The 15,399-nt window shown below is 42.9% G+C and overlaps 1 protein-coding gene across 1 annotated transcript in view; it reads right to left on the bottom strand.

The window, feature by feature from the left end:
• Nucleotides 1-10,690, bottom strand: part of DTNB (dystrobrevin beta) — a 159,533-nt gene extending 148,843 nt beyond the window's left edge. Inside the window, exons 1-4 of the mRNA XM_050893627.1 lie at nucleotides 10,649-10,690; nucleotides 9,812-9,890; nucleotides 5,487-5,546; nucleotides 4,960-5,102 (exon numbers count right to left, since the gene is read on the bottom strand). The gene's annotated coding sequence lies outside the window, so the exon portion shown is untranslated. The remainder of the gene's footprint in view (nucleotides 1-4,959; nucleotides 5,103-5,486; nucleotides 5,547-9,811; nucleotides 9,891-10,648) is intronic.
• Between the last annotated feature and the right edge of the window lie 4,709 nt (nucleotides 10,691-15,399).

Genomic DNA, 15,399 nt, shown 5'->3' with positions numbered 1-15,399 from the left:
TAAAGATGTGAATTTCACACACAGAGGTGTTTCATGATGAACATCCTGTTTTGCCATTGTAGCAAAAGCAGTATCATCAAATAACTGCCTCTGCTTCCAGTCATGGTGATGTGACAGTGAGTCTACATGGTCTGTCCTGGATGATTTCCATAGGTATTTCTTCCTCAAAAAGCTTTTTGTAACCTTCAACAATCCAGAGAGGACACTTGCACTACGACAGCTCTTGGTTCACTCAAGGATCGGACTAAGAGTAGGTTCAACCTACTGCATTTTTTCCTTAAAGGCTGTTAAAACCAACTGCAGATGAATTTGCGTGCCAGAGCCAATCTCTTCTGGCTGGATGTCTCCCGAAGTTTCAAGGATCCTGATAAGCACGGAGAGCTGGAAGTAAAAGTTAGTTCCACAGGTTTTGGTCTTCACATCAGTTCTTGCTCTGACAGCATGGGCTAAATTTACACTCACCACCTAAGGTGGAAGTACAGAAAACTTGCAAGAGAGTGCACAAGTGCTCTGCTCAAGTCTGACTCAGTGAAATACAGAATTTCCTCCCTGCAGTGATAGAACAGTGCTTGAATTTAAAGTAAGAATGGTGCTGGTTCCACAGAATATGGCTCTACTTTATGTCAAGAGGCAGCAACTTTGTTAAAGAAAGAAAATCTGAAGTCAGTAAGATGAATCCAGTATTGGCAAAGGGTTTGTCTTTTACATGCCAGACAAGTCAGTATTGGTACTAATACTGACTGCCATCTAGAAGTCTTAACAGTGAAGTATGCTCAAGCTGAAATCAGAAATGAAAGTTTAAGTGTTGAAGTTACTGCTGCAGCCAGCACCTGACACCATGCAGACTGCGTTTGCTGATTTAACTTCAGAGATATCGAAAGTAAGCCGCAACCTGCTCCAATTTCAACTAGTTCTGTCATAAGGCATGTGCTCAACTTGCTTTTCTAAGTATTCAGATTAAAGGCTGAGGCTGTTGAAAACTGCTGAGACACTGTAATATTATCATGATAATTTATTTTTACTTATACATATGTGTGTGTATATCTGTATGTCTATATACACACATAAAAAAGGATTTTTTTTTACTGTAACGGGAAGACTAGTCCCAAGGCCCATAGGAGATTTCAGTTCAAGATGCCTATTATTTAAATTCATAATGTTGAGAATCAGCAGGGAATTATCTGCACTGTAGTAAAATATTCACTAAAGAAACATAGTTTAATTATTATTAAATAAAATTAGGAAAAAATTATTACATGCTAACAGTTATTTGTATATACTTGTTGCAAAGTAATGTTCACCTTAAAGCACAAAAATTGTGTAAGATTAGTACCTTACAAAACTACAGTTGAGTATGTTTGATGCAAACCTTCAAAAAGTTTACCATTTCCCTTTATCCATTCACCTTCTCCCTCTTTCAATAGCTACAATAGCACTGTTTGATTGCTTCATGAGTAACCTCTATGACAGAGTTAATATAAAAGCTAATTTATAAATTCCATACCAATAAATGTGGAGAATTCTACAGTCAGTCACCACTCTTCAATAGCACCATAAACTCAAACATTTCTCTTATTTCTCTTGGGTTTTTTTCTTTTCCTGTTTATATTCCATTCTTCTGTTCCACAGTTCTCCCTTTTCCTTCCCTTTAAAAGCTCTCTCCCACACCCACAACACATGCATGCATTATATATGTACACCTGGCTGGATAAAAAACAACGATATAAATAAAAAGTAAAACCTAATGACTGTTTTCCCCTTGACTTGCTATAACAGGTTCAGCCACTGATGACTCCAGACCACACACTTCTGTGGTTCTTGATCACACTTGTAGCTTAAGCACAAAACAACGCAAGCAAGCCACTCTGAAGATTGTTAGGCCAATACTACAGGACCTATCTTAAAAGGTTTCGCTCTTCTTGGAGCTCATCAGCTGTAGGTAACGGCCTAAATAAGCAGCTTTCCCTCTTCAAATCAAAGGGAGACAGACTATGTCATTAATCTCAGCAATACAGCAGCCTTTATACTCTTGCTCTAACTATAGCCACCATCTAAGAAGTCACACTTCTATTCTTCCCTAACTGCTATTATATTGACTTCCTGCTATGTTAGAGACTATAAACTTAAACTTCGTCATTTGGGTTCTGTATCTGCAATTTCAGGTGCTTCCTCATTGCTTGTTGATTACTCTGATTTAGTCACTAAATCAGTTAATTAGCTAGAGATTTTTTTTTTTTGCTTTAAAGTAAATTTTGTTTTATTTTGTATTTCCACCTTTAAAATATACTCCAAAGGAAATTCTGATCTTTATGATTTGATAACCATTTCCAGACATTGGTTTGCATTGAAATGCAGCCTCATCAGCCAAACAGAAGAACACAGAAATAGAAGTTAATTTGTGAATTATTAAATTTGAGTTTGTTCAGATTCTTGATGTTGCATTTTACTAGCAGAAATAATATTTGATATCACTGGTAAGAAGACTGCAGTTGCCGTGTGAGGGTAAAACTGTACTTATACCTATTTACGTTCAGAAATAACTTGTAATTAAAAAAAAATTCAGAATACCAGTTTGGGGCATATGTTGATCTTAAATGTACTTGATACACAGTGAAGGAAGTTTAGTAACTTTCTGCCAATTTTCTAATTAGAAGAAACACATCTTGATGTGTGGTTTAAAGAAAAGTTTTCATCCCTTGTCAGTTCATTCACTTTTAAAAATTTGAATGAGCCTGTCATTGAGATGAAGATATTGAATAAAAATTCAGGGCATACCTGTACTTGCAGAAAAAGTTATTGCTGTCACATCTGGTTTAGCACTTCAATCATTTGTTTTGGGCTTCTAAACTTGTATGGCTTCAACTGCCATTTGATTAAAATAATTTCTAAATTGTCATAAATGCTTTGTTAAAGTATAAAAATAAATTTATTTATGATATAAAGGTGCTTACATTTATTCATCATAGATGGATTTCAGTAAAAAGATGCTGAAGAATTTTTACTTTTTCTTTACTAAGAATTTGAACAAAAAACCCACAAAGATTGATTTCATTCCCTCATCTCCCTCTCCATCCAAAATATCTGATGCCGTCTTACTCATTTCTTTGTTCTTCCTCCTCTTGGTTCATATTCCAATCTCCCTTTTATCAGCAGTCAAACACTAATATATGTAATTGATTAAAAGTATTCCTTCATTCCCCTATGCCTCTCACTAGGAAAAAAAAAGTGATCTAGTAGTTATTTCACGGGGACACATCTAATGCACTTAGACCAAAACCCAGGAAGACAAAAGATAAGCCTTTTATACTTATGCAAGTAGACTGGCAACATTTTCTTTTAAAGTATATTTTAACCATTTCTGATAATTCTCCTAGTTTAACTTAAAATTTCAAACTCTGTTCCCATTGCTGTATGGGATAAGTAATTGAAGCATAAGCAAATGTGCACAAATGTATTAAAACTACTTTAAAATGTTCTGTATCTACAGCAACAGGAGTAACAGAGCATCTTTGAGAAATGATATGCATGTTATCGTAGCATAGTTGCCTAAAAACTTAAAGGTCTGGATCTCTCAGATTTTTAAGATAAAACTTTCTTACAAGTATTGGACTCAAATGCTTGCATAAGATCTTTATAAGTCAAAACTGACTTCAGTCTAGAAGGGCATAAGTGAAAAAACCCACTAGACTAAGACCAAGAGAATGGATCATAACTTTACAGTGAAATTCTATACAAGTCAATGGTTCTTTTTTTTTTTTTTAATAAATACAGTGGATCAAAAGCTACTCTTAAAGAAGATTTTGCAAAAACATGCACATACTATACAGTAAACATTCTTGAAAATGAATGGGCAATCAAGTAGTTTAGGAAATAAAATTTAGTACTAAGAACTAAACATTTCCCTACTCCATGCCTTGCCACTTCTGTTTAAATGGTAAGATTTTTTTCAAGGCATAAAATGCTATCTGTTTTGTTTGTGCAGGACATTGCGTGCAGCAACACATCCTCAGCCAGTCCTTATTGCCTTAATTTACTGTTATGGAAAATAACCACAGCATTGGTCTAAGCCCCAGTATGAGACCAGCGATCTTATCTTCCCACCTAGTAAGAAATTGATAAAGATTTTACTAGATACAAGTTAAACAAAGATGGAACAAATAACTATTTAATCATGGATTTCTTTCAAAACCTTCAAAAGCTTTTAACACCATTTTAAAAAGAAGCTCCAGATTACCTCAAGAGAAAATAGAAAAAATTCAAATCCAGGTAGATTTCCAAACCATCCGAATTACTGTAACACAACAAGATTTCAGTTCATGTATGTAACTACTTGTTCAATGCCCAGAACAGAAAGAAATCCCTGCCCTAAAGAATTTACAGGTCAGGTGCAAGACTGTAGACGGGTTGATGAGACTACGAGTAGGCACTGTATGTTAGGAGCCTACTTCTTGTGAAGTTTAAGTCACAAAAACAAAGAAAGCTTTAATAGAATGCTACAAGGTATTATTTTAGGTACATAGCAATATATATTCATTTTTAGTAAACAGGGAATCGTTAAGCATGGGGAACAGGAAAACTGCAAGCTATTAAGGACAACACTGCATGTTTAAACACATATTGCAGAGTCAGATCTGTTTTCCAGCAAACTAAGGAGAGGATGCATAGAAGTGAGGACACAAAGTGCCTAGAATACAAAAATGCTTTTCTTGTATAACCGGAGAGCCATCACAAACTCTTATTTTTCTTTATTGAGTTTTTACAACCTGCCCTGTTGATTTTGAGGCCGAATTTAAAAGTAATGTCTATACATAAGCTTTACCATGAGCCTGCAAACAAGAGCAAATTTAGCAGTTAAAATTGTTTCCTTAAAATAAAGCAGTGTTAATGTTAGATAAGATAAATATTACACCATGATTTTCAAGCAATAAGAAGTTGGAAATATCCTAATTAATAGCTTACCTCTCCCTCTCAGGAAGGGAAGACTCATCTTCTTTATAACACTGGAGGGGATTTCTGTGCAATCTGTGCTTCCCAGCTTTTCCAATGCGAATCTTACAAAACCCTCTCTAGCCGTTTAATCTGCAGGTTCCCAGAACTGCTTACTAGAGCACAAGAGAGAATTCTAAAATTGCCTCTTCACCAAAATGAAATATTTATTAGGAAATGTTTTGAGTTACATTTTTGCCCTTTTCTCTATTAACCTAGATTAACAGCGAGCATGAACAGAGTAAGGAATGCACCACCAGCAGGTTAACATACATACGTGAACACTGACAGAATGCAAATGAACCCCAATCTCGGGCTGGCAGATGACAGTATAGAGCATAAACACTACTATCCTCCCAATCCATCCACATCAGTAGAAGGTAATACCATTTTCAGTATCTGTCATCACCTCTAGTTCTCTATCGCTTGCTACCATCTTCACCAATCAACAGTAATCCATGCAAGACCTTCCCTTCCCACCTCACTTCAGATGTAATCACCTTAGATCAAAAGCTTCAGCACAGCAGAAAAAGTTCACACAAACTGCTCCTTTGGCACACCTGTAGAGATGGTAAATTCCAGTCAAAGGGGTAGTGACAAACACCTGGAAACATGAACTACTCTCACTATCACAACTGAATTAGGGGAAAAAAGCTTACCCAAGCTTAATTCTTTACGTAATGATAATTGTACCTCCTACGTTAATCTAAAGCGTAAAAACATCCTCACCAACTTCACAAGTCTACAAAGTTATCATTTTTTTTGAAAAGTGTTAGACATTATTAAAAGGGTGTAAGAGTATACAAGTGTATCTGCCATTTGCCACAGTCAATGGGAAAGTGAACGCAGATATAGTCTCAGGTAACCTTTATTTTGTCTGACCTGCCAGAAACATACAATACCTTCTTCAAAAGTTTGGCTGTACCCAAACTAGTTGTCAAAACCACCAGTGCCTCCCTACTGCCTCAGTGTTTCCTTTGATGTGATCACTCTATTAAAAAAAAAATAAAATAACTCACAATGATTAAAAGATAAGATTCCATAAGCACTGCAAAAAAAATTCAATATAAATAAACAAACTCAAAGAATACTATTGTGCTTTTTACATGGCATTCTGCCTGTCCCCAAAGCACCTGTCTCCCTAGATGCAACCCTACCATGCCCACACAGCTAGGGTGCTCCACTGTGCAATCCTAGTTAAGCCTCTCAAGACTTGCACACTTACTCATATTGCAAGGTATTAAAAAAAAAAACCCAAACCATATTTTGGTTGCATCCACTAGGTAACCAGGGCAAGAAACATTTTAATGTGTTAATAGCACACCTACTTCCAAATAATTTGCCATCTGCTCTGCTATACAACCTGTAGGATCACAATCATATAGCAAGTTAACTGATACTACTACTCAGTCAAATCTTCTTAATGTTTACTGTTGCTGTAAGTTTCTTCTCAAAGTCTATTTCGCTGTTCAAAAAACCTGACCTACAAGCAGTAACACAGAATACATTATAGTAGAACTGGAAACTTCATCCCTTACCTGCCTCCCATTTAACTTCTCTTTGCAGACTACATTAAAAAAATCCCTTTTAGAATACTCAGTCCTTAACATCCAGCTCTACATGGTCTTCTATTGCTGTTCCCACATACACATCTAACACATGCAGAACTCTGTCAACTTCTTTTCTATTCATCTATGATCCAACAACATTCCAAATATCTGACCAACTGCGGACACAAATGAAGTTTTTTCTTTCTTTAAGAAAGGAAAAACAAAATAAGCCAAATGTGAAACTTTAATTGATAATGCTTGCCATTGTCTTCTGTAAAACTAAGAGCTTTTATCCCTTAGCGTTGTCACTTTTCCTGTTTTTAAAAGAATTTAAATTAGGGACTAGGCTCCCTCACTGTTTGCTTTATGGCAAAACGCCCTCTTCACTCCTCCACCTCTTAAACAATGTAAAAAGCTGCACTTGAAAGCAGCAAGACTGATAAAGACTAAAAAATACCTCACACTTGCAGTCAGTCAGTAACTACTTACAGTAATGATTTTAAGTGGTTTGTAACTATAGTACACACTTTATACATCCAATCTTTTTAAAATTTAAATATGAATTGGTACCTGCTGTCATAATTCCATTCATTTTCAAAGATATACAACTGGCCAAATAAAATTCCACAACAGATATCACATGATAAGGTTTCCTACCATTTCTTCCAGATTTAGGTCACCTAAAAATCTTCACTGGTGTAAGTATTTTTATAAATCTGTATTACTTAAGCACAGCTGAGAAGTTAAAACACTTGCATTCCTTCTAGTAGCCCCTGAAAGCCCACAGGACTGGAAAAGACCCATGAAACTATTTAAGTTTAGCCACAGTTTATCAGTAGAAACCTGTTTAAACACTAAACCAAACATACACAATACAATCATGATTTCTTCTCCCCGGTACTCAAGGGAAAAAAAAAGAAATATTGACTTAATACAAATATTTTGAATTCAAATCCTTATCACCAGATAACATAGCTCTGAAACCACAAAGTAAAAAACAGTGGCAGTGATAGATAATGGTATGAGAATCAGGCGGTGCTGCGAATGGAATGCTGAAAGCCAACCCTTCACACCTGCTGGGAAATCATCTTCGTTTCTATCAGGTGATGCATTCTGTAACTACAACGGTAGCATCAACACTACAGACTACCATGTCAGAGCTAAGAGAATTATCTACCTTTCCTTTTAAAAGAAGTTCTAGGAAATTACTTGCAAAAAGTGCCTCATTTGAATACATCATTTAGGTTCTATAAAAGCCTGTAAGGGACCAGCCCCATGAAGCCAGACTCTCTGAAGTACACAGAGTATGTGCCATGCACTCTGGTTAATGCACCAACTAATCCCCAAGTCGTTGGTTTAAACTTCAAGACTTGATTTTTCTCCCTCTTCAAAAATTGTCAGCTTGCACAAACATACCATAGATAACATACGACCATGGCTACAAAGAATTGTAAGTTGTCACTCCTAATGCCACTCTGTGGTACTGAGTGTGTAACATAATTAAACTGAAGGAAAAATTATGCCTTTTTATCAACCCTTTATGATATTGCAAAAGCCCTTGTTCTTGCATTACAGCTTCTTCCTAAGTTTTCTCTACCATCCGTCACTTAACTTTTTAAAATTTATATTATTATTGAAACCTCTAGGTTCTGTGATAAACCAGAAGCCTGAATGTATTAGCTGCGACACAGACAACATATAAAGGAATTCACCATTCTAAATAACCTACAGCCTGAGACAAGAAGCAGTCTGCTGCAAACAAACAGGGAGTTTGAGACAACACTGATCAGCCTGACAGCAGTCTAAATGCTGTCATGGCTTCTGTATTCATCACAACAAAAACTTTAATGAACAATGAGGGGGGTGTCACAAGGCACTTACACGGAGGTCTACTGGATGTGCCCTCTTAAATGTGAGATCATGTAACAAGTAGGCAACTAACTCTGGCATCCCAAACACCAGAGCGGAGAGCTCCCTTCTTGGTACTGAACAAGACCTCAGCGGCAGATTGGGGATAAATCATCGAACAGCTACAAAACAAAGACAAGAATCCTATGTATGATAATGATAAGAAGCAGAAACCCAAAGAGGATTTAAATGGGACAATACGGTCAAGGCAATGACCTAAGCAAGCTACCTCTGGAGTAGCATCCTGGACGGATGAAAGCATAGCGTGAATTTAAGGGTCAAAGGAATGATGTTGCTGGAAACATGACGTGAATTGACTAGTCTGGAAAAGAACTTCAGAAAAGGCTGTAGCATAGGCCGCGGACAGCCTTCGCAAAATGTACATGTTCTGGTGAGAGAAATTACTGCTCAATCTGCCCTACACTGTCTATAGTGATTGATTCTCCTCTTTCCAGCTTCCCTAAAAAGGAAGTCTTCAGGTCAGTAGCATGTTTGCCCTATTATCTAAATTCCCTATTAATTCAATATATCCTTTGGAGAAGAGGAAACACAAAAGTCAACAGTCTTAAACCAACGCTTTTGGGTTACCTCCTTTCCTTTGGGTGTACTTTATGATATCATCTAGCAGTATAGGATCATATACACTTACCAGGGAAAAGAAAGGGGGGAGGAGGGGAGGAAGAAAAAAACCCAAGTCTTCAGTCCAGCATTTCCCAACTTTTAAAACCTGGAACTGAGACTTCTGACTTTTTGAACCACTGGTTCAGGCACGTAGAATGTTTTGTCACTGGGCAGCCACACTAGACAGAGCATCAGACTATACAGTCAGTTTTAGGAACCAGAGTAAGAAAAGAAAACTGAAAGTACAAAGCATTTTTAAAGGGCAGTCATGCACAACTATTGACCAAATTCTGACTTTAATAACTCAGATTCTATTAGACATGGATTTTCAAGCAGCACAGAAACAACTTTCAAAGTATCCTTGTGCTGTCCAGCCCATTCTTGGTGGCTCACCAATCCCCTCTGAAAGAAGAAAGTACTACACTGGTGCTCCATGTACCACTAAGGTTCTCCTAGGTCTCCCTAAGAATATCTATCGGCTTCACCTTCCCCAGCTAAGGGATCTGTTGCACAAGAATGTAATTGTGTGTGGGTTTTTTAAATACAGGATTGCATCTCACATAGGAATATTTTTACATGTCCAATAGCTCACATAAGAGGCAGAAATCACTACTTCATGCTGGAAGCTTGTCATAAACGAAAAATTTCAATATAGGTTATGTGTGGACAAACAGGTAATGGAAATCCGTTATGTAACACAAGTTTTTAAGTTCAATACCACAGGTAGTCACAACAGATCACATTACCTGAATTACACTGAGAAGTCTCTCAGGGCAACTTCCACTCTCCTGGGCTCAGTTCCTTCTTCAAACATTTAAAGACAATCTAAAAAGATGGGGGAAAAAAACAAGTTTTTTCCCCAAGACAGACATGGTTTTCCACAGAAAAATAACACCTCCCCCCCTATTTTGCAGTTACAACCATGATTATGCTACTTTTGCCCTGATTGTGTCTCCTGTTAATTACAAAGAAACAAAGCCTGCAGATTCTGTGTCTATGCGAGCATCTGTCTGCTACATGATGAAACAATAAGACACAGCCAAAATCACTTGGGTGCCAGGACTGTTCCCGCTGCCTGCCAACAGCCTCCACAAAGAGAGCACCGACGACGGAGCGTGGGGCAGGTAAACCTGCGAGGCTCTCTCCAAGGTATCTGGGGCCCGTTTAGGAGCACCCGACACTGCAGCGCAGCTCTCCTCTCTCCCAGGCCTCCCGCAGGGCGCTCCGCTCGGCACTTCCTCCGCGCCAGGCCCGGAGCCCGGCAAACCCCGCCACCGCACCCGCAGCTCCCGGGGCTGAGGTGAGGGGCTCCGGCTTGGCGCTGCCGCCAAGACCTTGCAGGCAGGAGGGGCGTGTCCCGGGCCTGCCCGCCCGCCGGTCCCTGCACCCTGCCCGGGCAGCGGCGGAGCAGGGGCACCCTCCTCCCTACAAGGCCCCGTACCCTCCCACCCCGCGGGCGGTAGCGGAGCTCGCAGCGGGCCCGCCGCGGCCCCGCTAGTGCCTGCCTCCGTCCCGCCGAGCACGGACCTCTCCCGGGGGCGGCGGTCGGGGGGTCCCGGGGCTGCCCGGAGCGCGGAACGCACCGTCCGGGCGGGCTCCGGCCGCCGCTCGCCGCCAACGCCGCCGGCTCCACAGGCACGGGCGGCCGAACGCCTCAGCCTCCCCGCTCCAACGGTCTCCGGCCGCCTCGCGGCGCCCAGCCAATCCGAGCACGCCTCCGCAGGGGCGCGCGCACTCTCTCCAATCTGAGCCCGCGCCCGCTTCACCCCCCTCTGCCGCCGTCTGCCAATCAGCAGCCGAGGCCACCAGCCCCGCCCCTCCCGCCCCTTGCGACGCCGCCTGGCCGCCAATCGCGAGGCAGACGGTTCTCCGGCGGCGGACGTGCGTGCGCTCACCCGGCGCGCGCTCCCCCTTTCCCTCAGCCAATCGGCGGCCGAGGCCGTGCGCCGCCGGCGCGCGCGCTCTCCTTGCGCCAACGGGCCCCTGGAGCGCTCGTGCCCTCCAGCCAATCAGCGGCCAGCGCCGCCTCGCGCGCTCCGCGTCTCTGCCACAGCGCGCGCGCGCGCGCCGCCGGCTTCCCGGAGCGCGTACTCCTTCCCGTCAGGGCGCAGCGGCGACGCGCAGGCGCAGTGCGCGCCGCTGAGGAGACGGCCCGGCCCCGGCCCCGGCCTCGGGCTGCCCTGACAGGATCGGGGGCGGCCGCCGGGTCCGGGGCCGCTTGTGGTGCCTCTAGAGCTGTGTGGAGCGGAGAGGCGGCTTCTTAAAGCCATTGAAACGCCTGGAGGTAACTGTGGAAACCCTCTTCTGAGCCTGAGGGCGACCTGTCAGTGGGACAGGGGGAGGCCCGGCACGGGTGGGCTCTGGTAGAGCACTCCCTGGTGTTGCTGTGACTCCAAAAAGCAAAGTGTGGTGTGTGTATATATATATATGTATCAAAGCCCCACAGAGCCAGTCGGTCTGGTGCCGCTCAGCATGTGCTCCTGTGTGCGGAGTTGTGGCCCACGTTTGTCCACAGGAGTGTTGGCGAGTTTCGGGATTGGGCTGGGGCCCTGCATCAGAAAAGGCCCGGGGCCAGGGAGGGAGGTGAGGGTGCGGGATGGAACCTGCAACAGTCAGCCCACAGCCAGCCCCTCAGCAGCCATCGCCAAAGCAGTCTGCAGGCTCCCTCACTGAAGGTCAGATGCTGGTGTAGTGCCTTAGGTCTGTCAGTATGTCTTGCTGTGATTATGCCTTTAACAGCCGTCGTGGGCTGGGAGGGCAACTTTGGCTTGTAAGGAACTGTGCACTTCAAGGATGTGTCACTTGTACACCAGGGGAGTCTTCTAAAAGCACCCTGCTGTGTCTCACAGATTCCCCCACCAGAGGAATAGCAAGTTTTTCAAATGACAATCTCCCCTGCTCCATTCTTTGACCATCTGTGTCTGGCTGGATTGCTATTGCATAGCAATCAGCTATGTTACAGCTTGGCTTGCTGGCAACCAATCGTAGTACAAATAGTCACAGCAATGACTAGTACGTGAGTGTTTTCTGAGGAAGATTGGACAGGACGGGCATCTGTTCCAGGCTGTGCATGCAGTCTCTCTCTGATCAGTCTTCCTGTGTGGAAATGCCATGATTCCGTCTGCAAAATGTTTTCTGTGCCTGTGGGAAAGGAACAGGATTCTTGCACTGTGCGTGGAGAGGAGGGACTACTAAGATTTTGCGTGTGTGAGAGGGAGATACTTTGTCATGAGGGAACAGGAAAATGAGAGGAAAAAAGCACTGCTTAGACGTTCTAGCTAGTGCTGCGTTAATGTTTGTTCTGAGCTATATATGTGCAAATGATAGTACATGTTTTTTTCCCGAATCCTGGAGTCAGGCCCACTAGCAGCAGTGGAACCAGATTCGGCAGAGGTGGTGTGGAGGATTGTTTCTGCTGGCTGCATCTATACTAGTAAATTAAGTAGCAGCAGGATGTAGGCATTGGCACTGGAATTTCATGGTACTGTTTAACTGTTGAAACAGTTAAGCAACCAATGTATTTTAGTGTGTATATATAAGCTTCAGCCCAATTACTATTCTCCCAAACATCCTCCAGGCAATTCTGGGCATCTTGCGTGGGATAGGGGCCATTCCTGGTAGGCAGTTTGGATAGAATCACCGTTTTGTGCAGTCTGACAGGTTTTAGTAGTGTGGCTGCAGCCCGTTCCGTGCCATACGGTCTCATGCCTGTGAATAACCCTCGGGCAGGTTTCACACACTAGTCTAAACGCAGCTGCTGAACTCACTCAACACGGAGTGCCTTACCTGAGGCTTTTTGCAGGGTGTACAGCACAGCGATCATAACCTCTCCTTCTGTGACAAAGCCTTAATCATCTTTGTGGCTTTTCACTGGGCTGACACTAGTAAGTCCAAGTCTTTCTTGTCCTGGGGAGCCCAGCGCTGAACGCATTATGCCAGCTGTGATCTCACCAGTGCTGAGAGAGGGGAAGGATTGCCTCCCTCAATCTGCTGGTCACACTCTGCTTAATGCAGCCCGGGATGCTGTTGACCTCCTTTGTCCCAAGGGCATGCTGCTGGCCACCAGAACCCCAGGTCCTTTTCTGTCAAGTTGTCTTCCAGCCAGTCGTCCACCAGCCCTCACTGGTACCTGGGGTTGTTCCTCTTGAGTGCAGGACTTGGCGTTTCCCTTTGATCTTGATGAGGTTCTTCTATGCCCATTTTTCCAGCCTGTTAAGGCCCCTCTAAATGGTAGCACAATCATCTGGAGGATCAACCACTCCTCGCAGTTTTGTATCCTCTGCAGACTTGCTGAGGTTGTATACTGTCCTATCATCTAGATCATTAATAAAGATGTTAAATGTCTGGACCCAGTACCAAGCCCCAGGGGACACCACTAGTGACTGGCCTCCAACTGGACTTTGTGCCACTGATGGTAACCCGCTGAGCCTGGCAGTTCAGCCAGTGTTCAGTCCACCTCACTGTCCCCTTATCTAGTTTGTACTTCACCAGTTTCTCTATGAGTATGTTATGGGAGAGAGTTTGAAAAGCTGTGTTAAAGTCCAGGTAAACATCCACTGCTCTTCCCTCATCATAGATGGCTAGCAGGTTGGTCATTTCACTGCAGAAGGCTGTAATGTTGGTCAGGCATGATTTTGTCTTCACTGACTACTCCTCATCACCTTCTTGCCCTTCATATGTTTCAAAATGGTTCCAGACTTACTTGCTACATCACTTTCCCAGGGATTGAGGTGAGGCTGGATCTGCCTTGCCCTCCCTGATGATCGAAATGACATGTGCTTTTGCCCAGTCCTGAGGAACATCCCCTGATCGCCATGATCTTTCAGACACAGTTGGGAATAGCCTCGCACTGATATCAGCTGGCTCCCTCAGTCCTCTTGAGTGGGCACCAGCTCCTGGTGGAGGCAGAACAGACTGTTCTCTTCCCTTCTGAAGTGCTGTGGATTGCTCAGCATAAATAGGACCATATAGTCACGCTAGTGTGTACTTAGTCCCTTGGCTTAAAACCTTTCCTTGACAAAGGGGAAACCAAGCCTGGGCTGTGGCCCAAACCGAACTCACTGCCTGGGAGGGGAGATTAATGGACATGGTTTGCACAAAACTCTTTCTATTCCCTCATGGTCTTGCAGTACAGTTGCCTCCAAGATGCCAACATCCGTCTGCCCGATATTGCTCCATTCCAGGTCACAGCCTCTCCAAGCCATTCCGGGGGGAGGGGGAAGGAGGAACCGCAGCAATAGCACACAGGATATTTATGCAGCTAAAGAAAAACAGCAGCGGCAAGTGTGCAGAGAGGGTACTTCCTTATGTCGAGTATGTTGATGTAGTCTCAAGAAAATGAGCTGAGGGTATTAGTAGTGTATGCAAGAGAGGCTTGTGTTACGGAGGTACAAGGGCTGAAGCAACAGCTGTCATGCTCCAGAGCCCCCCAGCTGATCTGCTGTGTAGGATCGTAGACTTAGGACACTATGGACACAAAGCATTTTCTTCTGCTTCACCTGGGGACCAGGAGCCACTTTTTAACATGGATTAGAAAGAAATTCTTCCATTATATATGATAAAAATTTAAGCACCTGCAGGGCTAGATAGGGGTTTTCTGAGTGTTAACAGCGTCCTCACGTTGGACTTTGGTGAGTAAAGAGACATTTAGATGCCTGTATCTTCTTTGTGAATCTAGGCCCCTGAGTGGGGTTCATATCATCTAACTTGAGAAATCTAAAAATGAGATAAATAACTCTCATCCCGACACCCTGGGATCCCTTCACAGTCAAGTAAATAGGTACCTTCAGACAGCAGTTTGTATGACCTGCCTTAAGCACCTGTCTTATGGTGACATGATTTGCCCTCTGAATTCTGTCTGTCTGCATTGACTATAAGGGAAATCATAACTTGTTTGGAGTTAGACATCTAAATTAAAGATGCCAAAGTTAAGGCCAATGAATCCCATCTCGTGTTGCTGTCATGGTATCAGCAGCTAGTGCACTCTACAGCCTCCCCCTTACAGGTAACAATTTCTAAAGCAGTGTAGCAGGTACAGTCATGGCTTCCTGAATTGAGATAACCCAAATCAATAGATCTATTTTTTTTACTTGCTGTGTTGAATTTCAACATCAACTACCTGCAGTTAATTGTAGTGCTCTGTAAAACATTGCATCGTGCAGTGCTACATTCAGTCCCATGAAGTGACAGCATTTGAAAAGAAATACTATTGCTTTTAAAGTGGGTTGAGACAGAGTGAAGCCCAAGAAGTGTACCACTGTATTTAAAAATAGAGGACAGATAAGAGCTTGAAGAAAGTCCTCACTTTGTATTCAGACCCTGTGGTCAGGGACAG

Source organism: Gymnogyps californianus, chromosome 3 (genome assembly GCF_018139145.2).
Source record: "Gymnogyps californianus isolate 813 chromosome 3, ASM1813914v2, whole genome shotgun sequence".
In the NCBI taxonomy this organism is placed as follows: Eukaryota; Metazoa; Chordata; class Aves; order Accipitriformes; family Cathartidae; genus Gymnogyps; species Gymnogyps californianus.
Note: the sequence above shows the minus strand (reverse complement) of the source record. Positions and strands in the feature narration are given on the sequence as shown.